Here is a 16,186-nt window from a genome sequence, read left to right on the forward strand (position 1 = left end):
ATGTCCAAGGCACCAAAGCCAGCTAAAAAGTCAATAATCGATACCTAAAACTTGAATTGTACTACATCTTACTGGCTGTTACATCAACTTAGATGATTCATCTGTGATCAACTATGGTGCTTTTAGTGTCTCCGCATACCGCAGCATGCGACATAGCTTTGCAGAATATAAATGTAACCGTTTCAGACAGAAGAGCGGCCAATGTGACGACCTGCTTTAAGTCGATTCGATAACAAAGGACGAAAACTAACGGATTTTTCAGGTTTTTACTACATATGAACACTTTTCACATTCTCCCGTGCAACTCGGCTGCTACTCCTCCTTACATGTAGAGTCTTAAGGTCCTAGCTCATGTCCAAGGCACCAAAGCCAGCTAAAAAGTCATTAATCGATACCTAGAACTTGAATTGTACTACTTCTTACTGGCTATTACATCAACTTAGATGCTTCATCTGTGATCCACTATGGCGCTTTTCGTGTCTCCGCATACCGCAGCATGCGACATAGCTTTGCAGACGAAGAATGTAACCGTTTCAGACAGAAGAGCGGCCAATGTGACGATCTGGCTTTAAGTCGATTCGATAACAAATGACGAAAACCGACGGATTTCTCAGGTTTTTACTACATATGAACACTTTTCACATTCTCCCATGCTACTCGGCTGCTGGTCCTCCTTTCATACAAAATGTTACGGTCCTAGCTCATGTCCACGGCACCAGAGGCAGTTAAAAAGTCATTAATCGATAACTAAAACTTGAATTGTACTACTTCTTACTGGCTATTACACCAACTTAGAAGCTTCATCTGTGTTCTACTATGGTGCTTTTAGTGTCTCCGCATACCGCAGCACGCGACATAGCTTTGCAGACAATAAGTACATCCGTTTCAGAGAGAAGAGCGGCCGATGTGACGATCTGGCTTTAAGTCGATTCAATAACAAATGACGAATACGGACGGATTTCTCAGGTTTTTACTACATATGAATACGTTTCACATTGTCCCTAGCAACGCGGCAGCTAGTCCTCCATTTATGCAAAATCGTAAGGTCCTAGCTCATGTCCAAGGCACCAAAGCTGGCTATAAAGTCAATAATCGATAACCGAAACTTGATTGGTACTGCTTCTTACTGGCTATTACATCAACTTGGAAGATTCGTATGTGTTCTACTATGGTGCTTTTAGTGTCTCCGCATACCGCAGAAATCGACATAGCTTTGCAGACGATATACGTCACCGTTTAATAGTGATGAGCGGCCAATGAGACGATCTGACATTAAGTCGAATGGATAACATATGACGAAAACGGACTGATTTCTCATGTTTTTGCTACATAGGAACACTTTTCACATTCTCCCGTGCAACGCGGCTGATAGTCTTCCATTCAAGCAAAATCTTAAGGCCCTAACTCATGTCCAAGGCACCAAAGCCAGCTAAAATGTCAATAATCGATACGTAAAACTTGAATTGTACTACTTCTTATTGGCTATTACATCAACTTAGAAGCTTCATCTGTGTTCTACTATGGTGACTTTAGTGTCTCCGCATACCGCAGCACGCGACATAGCTTTGCAGACGATAAGTACAACCGTTTCAGAGAGAAGAGCAAAAAATCTTACGATCTGGCTTTAAGTCGATTCGATAACAGATGACGAAAACGGACGGATTTCTCAGGTTTTTACTACATATGAACACTTTCCACATACTAACGTGCAACTCGGCTGCTAGTCCTCCCTTCAAAAAGAATCTTAAGGTACTAGATCATGTCCAAGGCACCAAAGCCAGCTAAAATATCAATAATCGATACCTAAAACTCGAATTTTACTACTTCTTCCTTGCTATTACATTAACTTAGAAGCTTCATCTGTGTTCCACTATGGTGCTTTTAGTGTCTCTGTGTACCGCAGCACGCGACATAGCTTTGCAGACGATAAGTACAACCGTTTCAGAGAGAAGAGCGGCCAATGTGACGATCTGGCTTTAAGTCGATTCGATAACAAATGACGAATACGGACGGATTTCTCAGCTTTATCCCACATATGAACACTTTTCACATTCTCCCGTGCAACGCGGCTGCTAGTCATCCTTTCATGCAAAATCTTAAGTTCCTAGTTCATATCCAAGGTACCAAAGAATGGTAAAAAGTCAATAATTGATACAGTAACAAAAACTTGAATTGTACTACTTCATACTAGCTATTACATCAACTTAGAAGCTTCATCTGTGTTCTACTATGGTGCTTTTAGTGTCTCCACATACCGAAGCCCGCGACATACCTTTGGAGACGATAAGTACAACCATTTCAGAGGGAAGAGCGGCAATTTGACGATCTGGCTTTAAGTCGATTCGATAACAAATGACGAAAACGGACGGATTTCTCAGGTTTTTAATACATATGAACACTTTTCACATTCTCCCGTGCAACTCGGCTGGTAGTCCTCCTTTCATGCAAAATGTTAAGGTCCTAGCTCATGTCCAAGGCACCAAAGAAGGGTAAAAGTTCAATAATCGATAACTAAAACTTGAATTGTACTGTTTCTTAATGGCTGTTATATCAACTTAGGTGCTTCTTCTGTGTTCCACTATGGTGCTTTTAGTGTCTCCGCATACCGCAGAACGCGACATAGCTTTGCATAAGATAAATGTAACCCTTTCAGATAGATGAGCGGCCAATGTAACCACCTTGCTTTAAGTCGATTCGACAACAAATAAAGAAAACGGACGGATTTCTCAGGTTTTTGCTATATATGAACACTTTTCACATTCTCCCGCGCAACGCGGCTGCTAGTCTTCCTTTCATGCAAATCGTAAGGTCCTAGCTCATGTCCAAGGCATCAAAGAAGGGTAAAAGGTCAAAAATCGATAACTAAAACTTGAATTGTACTGTTTCTTACTGGCTATTACATCAACTTAGAAGTTTCTTCTGTGTCCTACTATGTTGCTTTTAGTGTCTCCGCATACCGCAGCATGCGACATAGCTTTGCAGACGATAAATGTAACCGTTTCAGAGAGAAGCGCGACCAAAGTGATGATCTGGCTTAAAGTCGATTTGATAACAAATGACGAAAACTAGCGAATTTCTCATGTTTTATTTACATATGAACACTTATCACATTTTCTCGAGCAACGCAGCTGCTAGTTCACCTTTCATGCAAAATCTTAAGGTTCTAGCTCATGTCCAAGGTACCAAAGCCGGCTAAAAAGTCAATAATCGATCACTAAAACTTGATTTGTACTGCTTCTTACTGGCTATTACATCAACTTGGAAGCTTCGTCTGTGTTCTATTATTGTGCTTTTAGTGTCTCCTCAAACCGCTGAACGCGACATAGCTTTGCAGACGATATATGTCACCGTTTAAGAATGATGTGCGGCCAGTGAGACCATCTGACATTAAGTCGATTCAATAACAAATGACGAAAGCGGACTGATTTCTCATGTTTTTGCTACATATGAACACTTTTCATATTCTCCCGTGCAATGCGGCTGCTAGTCTTCCTTTCAAGCAAAATCTTAACGTCCTAGCTCATGTCCAAGGCACCAAAGTAGGGTAAACGTTCAATAATCGATTACAAAACTTGAATTCTACTGTTTCTTACTGGCTATTACATCAACTTAGAAGCTTCTTCTATGTTCTACCATGGTGCTTTTAGTGTCTCCGCATACTGCAGCACGCGCCATAGCTTAGCAGTCGATAAATGTAAGCATTTCAGAGAGAAGAGCGGCCAATGTAACAACCTTGCTTTAAGTCGATTCGATAACAAATGACGAAAACGGACGGATTTCTCAGGTTTTTACTACATATGAACACTTTTCACATTCTCCCGTGCAATGCGGCTGCTAGTCCTCTATTCATGCAGAATCTTAAAGTCCTAGCTCATGTCCAAGGCACCAAAGCCAGCTAAAAAGTCAATAATCAATACCTAAAACTTGACTTGTACTTTCAGAGAGAAGCGCGACCAAAGCGATGATCTGGCTTAAAGTCGATTTGATAACAACTGACGAAAACTAGCGAATTTCTCATGTTTTATTTACATATGAACACTTATCACATTTTCTCGAGCAACGCAGCTGCTAGTTCTCCTTTCATGCAAAATCTTAAGGTTCTAGCTCATGTCCAAGGTACCAAAGCCGGCTAAAAAGTCAATAATCGATCACTAAAACTAGATTTGTACTGCTTCTTACTGGCTTTTACATCAACTTGGAAGCTTCGTCTGTGTTCTACTATTGTGCTTTTAGTGTCTCCTCATACCGCAGAACGCGACATAGCTTTGCAGACGATATATGTCACCGTTTAAGAATGATGAGCGGCCAGTGAGACGATCTGACATTAAGTCGATTCAATAACAAATGACGAAAACGGACTGATTTCTCATGTTCTTGCTACATATGAACCCTTTCCACAGTCTCCCGTGCAACGCGGCTGCTAGTCTTCCTTTCAAGCCAAATCTTAAGGTCCTAGCCCATGTCCAAGGCACCAAAGTTTGGTAAAAGGTCAATAATCGATAACAAAACATGAATTGTACTGTTTCTTACTTTCTATTATATTAACTTAGAAGTTTCTTCTGTGTTCTACTATGGTGCTTTTAGTGTCTTCGCGTACCGCAGCACGCGACATAGCTTTGCAGAAGATAAATGTAACCGTTTCAAAGAGAAGAGGGGCCAATGTAACAACCTTGCTTTAAGTCGATTCGATAACAAATGACGAAAACGGACGGATTTCTCAGGTTTTTGCTACATATGAACACTTTTCACATTCTCCCGTGCAACGCGGCTGCTAGGCTTCTTTTCATGCAGAATCTTAAAGTCCTAGCTCATGTCCAATGCACCAAAGCCAGCTAAAAAGTCAATAATCAATACCTAAAACTTGACTTGTACTACTTCTTACTGGCTATTATATCAACTTAGAAGCTCCATCTGTCTTCAACTATGGTGATTTCAGTGTCTCCGCATACCGCAGCACGCGACATAGCTTTGCAGACGATAAGTACGACCATATCAGAGAGAAAAGCAAAAAATCTTACGATCTGGCTTTAAGTCGATTCGTTAACAGATGACGAAAACGGACGGATTTCTCAGGTTTTTACTACATATGAACACTTTCCACATACTATAGTGCAACTCGGCTGCTAGTCCTCCCTTCAAACAGAATCTTAAGGTCCTAGATCATGTCCAAGACACCAAAGCCAGCTAAAATATCAATAATCGATACCTAAAACTCGAATTGTACTAGTTCTTCCTTGCTATTACATTAACTTAGAAGCCTTATGTGTGTTCCACTATGGTGCTTTTAGTGTCTCTGTGTACCGCAGCACGCGACATAGCTTTGCAGACGATAAGTACAACCGTTTCAGAGAGAAGAGCGGCCAATGTGACGATCTGGCTTTAAGTCGATTCGATAACAAATGACGAAAACGGACGGATTTCTCAGATTTTTACTACATATGAACACTTTTCAGATTATCCCACGCAACGCAGCTTAGTCCTCCTTTCATGCCAAATCTTAAGTTCCTAGCTCATTTCCAAGGCACCAAAGCCAGCTAAAAAGTCAATAATCGATACCTAAAACTTGAATTGTACTACTTCTTACTGGCTATTACATCAACTTAGAAGCTTAATATGTGTTCTACTATGGTGCTTTTAGTGTCTCCACATACCGAAGCCCGCGACATAGCTTTGGAGACGATAAGTACAACCATTTCAGAGGGAAGAGCGGCAATGTGACGATCTGGCTTTGAGTCGATTCGATAACAAATGACGAAAACGGACGGATTTCTCAGGTTTTTACTACGTATGAATACGTTTCACATTGTCCCGAACAACGCGGCTGCTGGTCCTCCTTTTATGCAAACTCTTAAGGTACTAGCTCATGTCCAAGGCACCAAAGCCGGCTATAAAGGCAATAATTGATAACAGAAACTTGATTGGTACTGCTTCTTACTGGCTATTACATCAACTTGGAAGCTTCGTCTGTGTTCTACTATGGTGCATTTAGTGTCTCCGCATACCGCAGAACGCGACATAGCTTTGCAGACGATATACGTCACCGTTTAAGAGTGATTAGCGGCCAATGAGACGATCTGACATTAAGTCGATTGGATAACAAATGACGAAAACGGACTGATTTCTCATGTTTTTGCTACATATGAACACTTTTCACATTCTCCCGTGCAACGCGGCTGCTAGTCTTCCTTTCAAGCAAAATCTTAAGGTCCTAGCTCATGTCCAAGGCACCAAAGCCAGCTAAAAGGTCAATAATCGATAACAAAACTTGAAGTGTACTGTTTCTTAATGGCTATTATATCAACTTAGATGCTTCTTCTGTGTTCCACTATGGTGCTTTTAGTGTCTCCGCATATGGCAGAACGCGACATAGCTTTGCAGAAGATAAATGTAACCGTTTCAGAGAGAAGAGCGGCCAATGTAACAACCTTGCTTTAAGTCGAATCGATAACAAATAAAGAAAACGAACGGATTTCTCAGGTTTTTGCTATATATGAACACTTTTCACATTCTCCCGTGCTACGCGGCTGATCGTCTTCCTTTCATGCAAAATCTAAAGGTCCTAGCTCATGTCCAAGGCACCAAAGTAGGGTAAAAGTTCAATAATCGATAACAAAACTTGAATTGTACTGTTTCTTACTGGCTATTACATCAACTTAGAAGTTTCTTCTGTGTCCTACTATGTTGCTTTTAGTGTCTCCGCATACCGCAGCACGCGACATAGCTTTGCAGACGATAAATGTAACCGTTTCAGAGAGAAGCGCGACCAAAGTGATGATCTGGCTTAAAGTCGATTTGATAACAAATGACGAAAACTAGCGAATTTCTCATCTTTTATTTACATATGAACACTTTTCACATTTTTTCGTGCAACGCAGCTGCTAGTTCTCCTTTCATGCAAAATCTTAAGGTTCTAGCTCATGTCCCAGGTACCAAAGCCGGCTAAAAAGTCAATAAGAATCACTAAAACTTGATTTGTACTGCTTCTTACTGGCAATTTCATCAACTTGGAAGCTTCGTCTGTGTTCTACTATGGTGGTTTTAGTGTCTCCGCATACCGCAGAACGCGACATTGCTTTGCAGACGATATATGTCACCGTTTAAAAGTGATGAGCGGCCAATGAGACGATCTGACATTAAGTCGATTCGATAACAAATGACGAAAACGGACTGATTTCTCATGTTATAACTACATATGGACACTATTCACATTTTACCGTGCAACGCAGCTGCTAGTCGGCCTTTCACGCAAAATTTTAAGGTCCTAGCTCATGTCCAAGGCAACAAAGCCGGCTAAAAAGTCAATAATCGATAACTAAAACGTGAATTGTACTAATTCTTACTGGCTATTACATCAACTTAGAAGTTTCTTCTGTGTTCTACTATGGTGCTTTCAGTGTCTCCGCATACCGCAGCACGCGACATAGCTTTGCAGAAGATAAATGTAACCGTCTCAGAGAGAAGAGCGGCCAATGTAACAACCTTGCTTTAAGTCGATCCGATAACAAATGACGAAAACAGACGGATTTCTCAGGTTTTTGCTACATATGAACACTTTACACATTCTCCCGTGCGACGCGGCTGCTAGTCTTCCTTTCATGCAAAATATTAAGTTCCTAGCTCATGTCCAAGGCACCAAAGAAGGGTAAAAGGTCAATAATCGATAAATAAAACTTGAATTCTACTGTTTCTTGCTGCCTATTACATCAACTCAGAAGTTACTTCTGTGTCCTACTATGTTGCTTTTAGTGTCTCCGCATACCGCAGCACGCGACATAGCTTTGCAGACGATAAATGTAACCGTTTCAGAGAGAAGCGCGACCAAAGTGATGATCTGGCTAAAAGTCGATTTGATAACAAATGACGAAAACTAGCGAATTTCTCGTGTTTTATTTACATATGAACACTTTTCACATTTTCTCGTGCAACGCAGCTGCTAGTTCTCCTTTCATGCAAAATCTTAAAGTTCTAGCTCATGTCCCAGGTACCAAAGCCGGCTAAAAAGTCAATAATCGATCACTAAAACTTGAATTGTACTGTTTCTTACTGGTTATTACATCAATTTAGAAGTTTCTTGTGTGTCCTACTATGGTGCTTTTAGTGTCTCCGCATACCGCAGCACGCGACATAGCTTTGCAGACGATAAATGTAACCGTTTCAGAGAGAATAGCGGCCAATGTAACCTCCTTGTTTTAATTCGATTCGATAACACATGACGAAAACGGACGGATTTCTCAGGTTTTTACTACATATGAATACGTTTCACATTCTGCCCAGCAACTCGGCTTCTAGTTCTCCATTTATGCAAAATTTTAAGGTCCTAGCTCATGTCCAAGGCACCAAAGCCGGCTCAAAAGGCAATAATCGATAGTTGAAACGTGAATTGTACTACTTGTTACTGGGTATTACATACACTTAGAAGCTTCTTCTGTGTTCTACTATGGTGCTTTTAGTGTCTCCGCATACCGCACCCAGCGACAGTGCTTTGCAGACGCTGAATGTAACCGTTTCAGAGAGAAGAGCGGCCTATATGACGATCTGGCTTAAAGTGGATTTGATAACAAATGACGAAAACGGGCGATTTTCTCACTTTATAACTACATATGGACACTTTTCACATTTTCCCGTTCAACGCAGCTGCTAGTCCTCATTTCATGCAAAATCTTAAGGTCCTAGCTCATGTCCAAGGCACCAAAGCCAGCTACAAAGTCAATAATCGATAACTAAAACGTGAATTGTACTACTTCTTACTGGCTATTACATGAACTTAGATGTTTCTTCTGTGTTCTACTATGGTGCTTTTCGTGTCTCCGCATACCGCAGCACGCGACATACCTTTGCAGTAGATGAATGTAACCGTTTCAGAGAGAAGAGCGGCCAATGTAACAACCTTGCTTTAAGTCGATTCGAATACAAATGACGAAAACGGACGTATTTCTCAGGTTTTTTGTACATATGAACACTTTTCCCATTTTCCCGTGCAACGCGGCAGCTAGTCCTCCTTTCATGCTAAATCATAAGGTCCTAGCTCATGTCCAAGGCACCAAAGAAGGCTAAAAATTCAATAATCGATAACTGAAACTTGATTTGTACTGCTTCTTACTGGCTATTACATCAACTTGGAAGCTTCGTCTGTGTTCTACTATGGTGCTTTTAGTGTCTCAGCATACCGCAGCACTCCACATAGCTTTGCAGAAGATAAATGTAACCGTTTCAGAGAGAGGAGCGGCCAAAGTAACAACCTTGCTTTAAGTCGATTCGATAACAAATGACGAAAACGGACGGATTTCTCAGGTTTTTACTACATATGAACACTTTTCACATTCTCCCATGCAACGCGGCAGCTAGTCTTGCTTTCATGCAAAATCTTAAGTTCCTAGCTCATGTCCAAGGCACCAAAGCCGGCTCAAAAGGCAATAATCGATAGTTAAAACGTGTATTGTACTACTTCTTACTGTCTATTACATCAACCTAGAAGCTTCTTCTGTGTTCTACTACGGTCCTTTTAGTGTCTCCGCTTACTGCAGCACGCGTCCTAGTTTTGCAGACGACAAATGTATCGTTTCAGAGAGAAGAGCGGCCTATATGACGTCTGGCTTAAAGTGGATTTGATAACAAATGACGAAAACGGGCGAATTTCTCACTTTATAACTACATATGGACACTTTTCACATTTTCCCGTTCAACGCAGCTGCTAGTCCTCATTTCATGCAAAATCTTAAGGTCCTAGCTCATGTCCAAGGCACCAAAGCCAGCTACAAAGTCAATAATCGATAACTAAAACGTGAATTGTACTACTTCTTACTGGCTATTACATCAACTTAGATGTTTCTTCTGTGTTCTACTATGGTGCTTTTCGTGTCTCCGCATACCGCAGCACGCGACATACCTTTGCAGAAGATGAATGTAACTGTTTCAGAGAGAAGAGCGGCCAATGTAACAACTTTGCTTTAAGTCGATTCGAATACAAATGACGAAAACGGACGGATTTCTCAGGTTTTTTCTACGTATGAACACTTTTCACATTTTCCCGTGCAACGCGGCTGCTAGTCCTCCTTTCATGCTAAATCATAAGGTCCTAGCTCATGTCCAAGGCACCAAAGAAGGCTAAAAATTCAATAATCGATAACTGAAACTTGATTTGTACTGCTTCTTACTGGCTATTACATCAACTTGGAAGCTTCGTCTGTGTTCTACTATGGTGCTTTTAGTGTCTCAGCATACCGCAGCACTCCACATAGCTTTGCAAGAGATAAATGTAACCGTTTCAGAGAGAGGAGCGTCCAAAGTAACAACCTTGCTTTAAGTCGATTCGATAACAAATTACGAAAACGGACGGATTTCTCAGGTTTTTACTACATATGAACACTTTCCACATACTATAGTGCAACTCGGCTGCTAGTCCTCCCTTCAAACAGAATCTTAAGGTCCTAGATCATGTCCAAGACACCAAAGCCAGCTAAAATATCAATAATCGATACCTAAAACTCGAATTGTACTAGTTCTTCCTTGCTATTACATTAACTTAGAAGCCTTATCTGTGTTCCACTATGGTGCTTTTAGTGTCTCTGTGTACCGCAGCACGCGACATAGCTTTGCAGACGATAAGTACAACCGTTTCAGAGAGAAGAGCGGCCAATGTGACGATCTGGCTTTAAGTCGATTCGATAACAAATGACGAAAACGGACGGATTTCTCAGATTTTTACTACATATGAACACTTTTCAGATTATCCCACGCAACGCAGCTTAGTCCTCCTTTCATGCCAAATCTTAAGTTCCTAGCTCATTTCCAAGGCACCAAAGCCAGCTAAAAAGTCAATAATCGATACCTAAAACTTGAATTGTACTACTTCTTACTGGCTATTACATCAACTTAGAAGCTTAATATGTGTTCTACTATGGTGCTTTTAGTGTCTCCACATACCGAAGCCCGCGACATAGCTTTGGAGACGATAAGTACAACGATTTCAGAGGGAAGAGCGGCAATGTGACGATCTGGCTTTAAGTCGATTCGATAACAAATGACGAAAACGGACGGATTTCTCAGGTTTTTACTACGTATGAATACGTTTCACATTGTCCCGAACAACGCGGCTGCTGGTCCTCCTTTTATGCAAAATCTTAAGGTACTAGCTCATGTCCAAGGCACCAAAGCCGGCTATAAAGGCAATAATTGATAACAGAAACTTGATTGGTACTGCTTCTTACTGGCTATTACATCAACTTGGAAGCTTCGTCTGTGTTCTACTATGGTGCCTTTAGTGTCTCCGCATACCGCAGAACGCGACATAGCTTTGCAGACGATAAATGTAACCGTTTCAGAGAGAATAGCGGCCAATGTAACCTCCTTGTTTTAATTCGATTCGATAACACATGACGAAAACGGACGGATTTCTCAGGTTTTTACTACATATGAATACGTTTCACATTCTGCCGAGCAACGCGGCTTCTAGTTCTCCATTTATGCAAAATTTTAAGGTCCTAGCTCATGTCCAAGGCACCAAAGCCGGCTCAAAAGGCAATAATCGATAGTTGAAACGTGAATTGTACTACTTGTTACTGGGTATTACATACACTTAGAAGCTTCTTCTGTGTTCTACTATGGCGCTTTTTGTGTCTCCGCATACCGCACCCAGCGACAGTGCTTTGCAGACGCTGAATGTAACCGATTCAGAGAGAAGAGCGGCCTATATGACGATCTGGCTTAAAGTGGATTTGATAACAAATGACGAAAACGGGCGAATTTCTCAGTTTATAACTACATATGGACACTTTTCACATTTTCCCGTTCAACGAAGCTGCTAGTCCTCATTTCATGCAAAATCTTAAGGTCCTAGCTCATGTCCAAGGCACCAAAGCCAGCTACAAAGTCAATAATCGATAACTAAAACGTGAATTGTACTACTTCTTACTGGCTATTACATGAACTTAGATGTTTCTTCTGTGTTCTACTATGGTGCTTTTCGTGTCTCCGCATACCGCAGCACGCGACATACCTTTGCAGAAGATCAATGTAACCGTTACAGAGAGAAGAGCGGCCAATGTAACAACCTTGCTTTAAGTTGATTCGAATACAAATGACGAAAACGGACGGATTTCTCAGGTTTTTTGTACATATGAACACTTTTCCCATTTTCCCGTGCAACGCGGCAGCTAGTCCTCCTTTCATGCTAAATCATAAGGTCCTAGCTCATGTCCAAGGCACCAAAGAAGGCTAAAAATTCAATAATCGATAACTGAAACTTGATTTGTACTGCTTCTTACTGGCTATTACATCAACTTGGAAGCTTCGTCTGTGTTCTACTATGGTGCTTTTAGTGTCTCAGCATACCGCAGCACTCCACATAGCTTTGCAGAAGATAAATGTAACCGTTTCAGAGAGAGGAGCGGCTAAAGTAACAACCTTGCTTTAAGTCGATTCGATAACAAATGACGAAAACGGACGGATTTCTCAGGTTTTTACTACATATGAACACTTTTCACATTCTCCCGTGCAACGCGGCAGCTAGTCTTGCTTTCATGCAAAATCTTAAGTTCCTAGCTCATGTCCAAGGCACCAAAGCCGGCTCAAAAGGCAATAATCGATAGTTAAAACGTGTATTGTACTACTTCTTACTGTCTATTACATCAACCTAGAAGCTTCTTCTGTGTTCTACTACGGTGCTTTTAGTGTCTCCGCTTACTGCAGCACGCGTCCTAGTTTTGCAGACGACAAATGTATCGTTTCAGAGAGAAGAGCGGCCTATATGACGATCTGGCTTAAAGTGGATTTGATAACAAATGACGAAAACGGGCGAATTTCTCACTTTATAACTACATATGGACACTTTTCACATTTTCCCGTTCAACGCAGCTGCTAGTCCTCATTTCATGCAAAATCTTAAGGTCCTAGCTCATGTCCAAGGCACCAAAGCCAGCTACAAAGTCAATAATCGATAACTAAAACGTGAATTGTACTACTTCTTACTGGCTATTACATCAACTTAGATGTTTCTTCTGTGTTCTACTATGGTGCTTTTCGTGTCTCCGCATACCGCAGCACGCGACATACCTTTGCAGAAGATGAATGTAACTGTTTCAGAGAGAAGAGCGGCCAATGTAACAACTTTGCTTTAAGTCGATTCGAATACAAATGACGAAAACGGACGGATTTCTCACGTTTTTTCTACGTATGAACACTTTTCACATTTTCCCGTGCAACGCGGCTGCTAGTCCTCCTTTCATGCTAAATCATAAGGTCCTAGCTCATGTCCAAGGCACCAAAGAAGGCTAAAAATTCAATAATCGATAACTGAAACTTGATTTGTACTGCTTCTTACTGGCTATTACATCAACTTGGAAGCTTCGTCTGTGTTCTACTATGGTGCTTTTAGTGTCTCAGCATACCGCAGCACTCCACATAGCTTTGCAAGAGATAAATGTAACCGTTTCAGAGAGAGGAGCGTCCAAAGTAACAACCTTGCTTTAAGCCGATTCGATAACAAATTACGAAAACGGACGGATTTCTCAGGTTTTTACTACATATGAACACTTTCCACATACTATAGTGCAACTCGGCTGCTAGTCCTCCCTTCAAACAGAATCTTAAGGTCCTAGATCATGTCCAAGACACCAAAGCCAGCTAAAATATCAATAATCGATACCTAAAACTCGAATTGTACTAGTTCTTCCTTGCTATTACATTAACTTAGAAGCCTTATCTGTGTTCCACTATGGTGCTTTTAGTGTCTCTGTGTACCGCAGCACGCGACATAGCTTTGCAGACGATAAGTACAACCGTTTCAGAGAGAAGAGCGGCCAATGTGACGATCTGGCTTTAAGTCGATTCGATAACAAATGACGAAAACGGACGGATTTCTCAGATTTTTACTACATATGAACACTTTTCAGATTATCCCACGCAACGCAGCTTAGTCCTCCTTTCATGCCAAATCTTAAGTTCCTAGCTCATTTCCAAGGCACCAAAGCCAGCTAAAAAGTCAATAATCGATACCTAAAACTTGAATTGTACTACTTCTTACTGGCTATTACATCAACTTAGAAGCTTAATATGTGTTCTACTATGGTGCTTTTAGTGTCTCCACATACCGAAGCCCGCGACATAGCTTTGGAGACGATAAGTACAACGATTTCAGAGGGAAGAGCGGCAATGTGACGATCTGGCTTTAAGTCGATTCGATAACAAATGACGAAAACGGACGGATTTCTCAGGTTTTTACTACGTATGAATACGTTTCACATTGTCCCGAACAACGCGGCTGCTGGTCCTCCTTTTATGCAAAATCTTAAGGTACTAGCTCATGTCCAAGGCACCAAAGCCGGCTATAAAGGCAATAATTGATAACAGAAACTTGATTGGTACTGCTTCTTACTGGCTATTACATAAACTTGGAAGCTTCGTCTGTGTTCTACTTTGGTGCCTTTAGTGTCTCCGCATACCGCAGAACGCGACATAGCTTTGCAGACGATAAATGTAACCGTTTCAGAGAGAATAGCGGCCAATGTAACCTCCTTGTTTTAATTCGATTCGATAACACATGACGAAAACGGACGGATTTCTCAGGTTTTTACTACATATGAATACGTTTCACATTCTGCCGAGCAACGCGGCTTCTAGTTCTCCATTTATGCAAAATTTTAAGGTCCTAGCTCATGTCCAAGGCACCAAAGCCGGCTCAAAAGGCAATAATCGATAGTTGAAACGTGAATTGTACTACTTGTTACTGGGTATTACATACACTTAGAAGCTTCTTCTGTGTTCTACTATGGCGCTTTTAGTGTCTCCGCATACCGCACCCAGCGACAGTGCTTTGCAGACGCTGAATGTAACCGATTCAGAGAGAAGAGCGGCCTATATGACGATCTGGCTTAAAGTGGATTTGATAACAAATGACGAAAACGGGCGAATTTCTCAGTTTATAACTACATATGGACACTTTTCACATTTTCCCGTTCAACGAAGCTGCTAGTCCTCATTTCATGCAAAATCTTAAGGTCCTAGCTCATGTCCAAGGCACCAAAGCCAGCTACAAAGTCAATAATCGATAACTAAAACGTGAATTGTACTACTTCTTACTGGCTATTACATGAACTTAGATGTTTCTTCTGTGTTCTACTATGGTGCTTTTCGTGTCTCCGCATACCGCAGCACGCGACATACCTTTGCAGAAGATGAATGTAACCGTTACAGAGAGAAGAGCGGCCAATGTAACAACCTTGCTTTAAGTTGATTCGAATACAAATGACGAAAACGGACGGATTTCTCAGGTTTTTTGTACATATGAACACTTTTCCCATTTTCCCGTGCAACGCGGCAGCTAGTCCTCCTTTCATGCTAAATCATAAGGTCCTAGCTCATGTCCAAGGCACCAAAGAAGGCTAAAAATTCAATAATCGATAACTGAAACTTGATTTGTACTGCTTCTTACTGGCTTTTACATCAACTTGGAAGCTTCGTCTGTGTTCTACTATGGTGCTTTTAGTGTCTCAGCATACCGCAGCACTCCACATAGCTTTGCAGAAGATAAATGTAACCGTTTCAGAGAGAGGAGCGGCTAAAGTAACAACCTTGCTTTAAGTCGATTCGATAACAAATGACGAAAACGGACGGATTTCTCAGGTTTTTACTACATATGAACACTTTTCACATTCTCCCGTGCAACGCGGCAGCTAGTCTTGCTTTCATGCAAAATCTTAAGTTCCTAGCTCATGTCCAAGGCACCAAAGCCGGCTCAAAAGGCAATAATCGATAGTTAAAACGTGTATTGTACTACTTCTTACTGTCTATTACATCAACCTAGAAGCTTCTTCTGTGTTCTACTACGGTGCTTTTAGTGTCTCCGCTTACTGCAGCACGCGTCCTAGTTTTGCAGACGACAAATGTATCGTTTCAGAGAGAAGAGCGGCCTATATGACGATCTGGCTTAAAGTGGATTTGATAACAAATGACGAAAACGGGCGAATTTCTCACTTTATAACTACATATGGACACTTTTCACATTTTCCCGTTCAACGCAGCTGCTAGTCCTCATTTCATGCAAAATCTTAAGGTCCTAGCTCATGTCCAAGGCACCAAAGCCAGCTACAAAGTCAATAATCGATAACTAAAACGTGAATTGTACTACTTCTTACTGGCTATTACATCAACTTAGATGTTTCTTCTGTGTTCTACTATGGTGCTTTTCGTG

Source organism: Schistocerca gregaria, unplaced genomic scaffold (genome assembly GCF_023897955.1).
Source record: "Schistocerca gregaria isolate iqSchGreg1 unplaced genomic scaffold, iqSchGreg1.2 ptg000327l, whole genome shotgun sequence".
Lineage (NCBI taxonomy): Eukaryota > Metazoa > Arthropoda > Insecta > Orthoptera > Acrididae > Schistocerca > Schistocerca gregaria.